Genomic DNA, 2,007 nt, shown 5'->3' on the forward strand with positions numbered 1-2,007 from the left:
CAAATTTTAAGGGCGATTTTCTAGTTTCAAGGGCGATTTTGGATGATTTTTTGTTCTACGAAATAAGGCGATTTGCCCTAAATATGATTAAATATTAAAAGCATATCTCGGAAAAATTCGCCCTAAATAATAGAAATTTTAGGGAGTGCGGGAGGGATGGAGATATTCTTAATGAACTTAGTTTTTTTCACTAACACACCTAGCCTATAGGACCACCGATCTTCTTATTCTATAGCGCCCTACAGCGCCAACTAGCCTATGGCGCCCAAGCGGCTTGGCGGCGTATTAGTGGAAACACTTAATTTGCTGCATGTGGTGTGCAATATCGATTGATTTGCAAAATATTGACTTTTATTTGGTTACATCTTTTTAATGAGTTGTCCGATTTTAATAATATTTGGAGTGTAGATATGTAGGTATTGACTATAAAAACTAGCTCGCACTCACATTTTTACAAAATATTTTAAAAAATGTGTGCGCTAGACGCGTTAGAGTGGGCGTGGCACCCTGCTGAATCAAACTTGCGCTGCGCAAGAAGCTCACGAATCTACCTTAAAGTTTCCGAGATCACAGCGTTTAGTCGGACGGACAGACAGTCAGACAGACGGGCATGGCTAGATCGACTCGGCTAGTGATCCTGATGAAGATCATATATACTTTATGGGGTCGAAAAAACTTCCTTCTAACACATGGCCTGAAAAGTCCCGGGCCTAACACATAGATGGCGCTAGTCTTATTGCTAACCTTCAAAACACAACTTTTAAAATTTTATGATATTCTATTCACTAGTTTGTGAGTTATTGTGCTAGGAGTGGATCCATGGATCCATCACTTTACTCCGGAATCAAAACGATCGTCATCTGAGTGGACAGCAACTGATGAACCTCGTCCAAAGCGCCCGAAGGCACAACAATCGGCTGGAAAGGTTATGGCCTCGGTATTTTGGTATGTGCGTGGTGTAATATTCATCGACTATCTTAAGAAAGGACATACCATCAACAGTGAATATTACATAGCGTTATAAGAGCGTTTGAAGGCCGAAATTTTTTTTCATCAAGACAACGCATTGTGTCACAAGTTAATCAAAACAAACAAAACTACATGAATAGAACTTCGAGTTGCTCCCACATCCACTGTATTCGCCAAATATGGCTCCCAGCGATTACTGGCTGTTCGCAGACCTGAAAATAATGCTTGCCGTTAAGAAATTTCCCACGAATGAAGAGGTTATCGCTGAAACTGAGGCCTATTTTGAGGAAAAAGATAAATCGTTCTACAAAAGTGGTATAAAAAAGTTAGAGCGGCGCTGGAATGATTGCGTTGCGCTTGATGGAGATTACGTTGATGAATAAAGCTAATTTTTCATACCCGTTACTCGTAGACTAAAAGGGTATACTAGATTCGTCGGAAAGTATGTAACAGGCAGAAGGAAGCGTTTCCGACCACATAAAGTATATATATTCTTGATCAGGATCACTAGCCGAGTCGATCTAGCCATGTCCGTCTGTCCGGATGAACGCTGAGATCTTGGAAGCTATGAGAGCTAGGCTATTGAGATTTGGCGTGCAGATTCCTGAGCTTCTTACGCAGCGCAAGTTTGTTTCAGTAGACTGCCACGCCCACTCTAACGCCCACAAACCTCCCAAGAGAAAAAGCTATGAAGTCAGTGCCAGACAATGCGAAATGTTTTTACGCGTGTATGTGTGTGTATGTAAATAGTTGCCGGCCGAACTTAGCGGCAAAGAAAAAAGCACTGCCGGCGCTCAGAGAGAGCAAAGTGCGCGGCTAACTTATTCTATTGAATAATGAATTTTTCACGCCTACCCTAACGCCCACAACGCTTAAATCTGTCTTCCGCCGGTAGGTGGCGCATTTAAATCTCGCTTTGCTGCTTGCATATCTCCATTTCCCTTTGGTTCCTTAAGCTGAGTAACGGGTATCTGATATTCAAGGTACTCGACTATAGCGCTGTCCCTTGTTTAACATATAAAATCCTTCGCTTGGAAA

The sequence above is a fragment of the Drosophila subpulchrella genome, unplaced genomic scaffold (genome assembly GCF_014743375.2).
Source record: "Drosophila subpulchrella strain 33 F10 #4 breed RU33 unplaced genomic scaffold, RU_Dsub_v1.1 Primary Assembly Seq81, whole genome shotgun sequence".
NCBI classification, from domain to species: domain Eukaryota; kingdom Metazoa; phylum Arthropoda; class Insecta; order Diptera; family Drosophilidae; genus Drosophila; species Drosophila subpulchrella.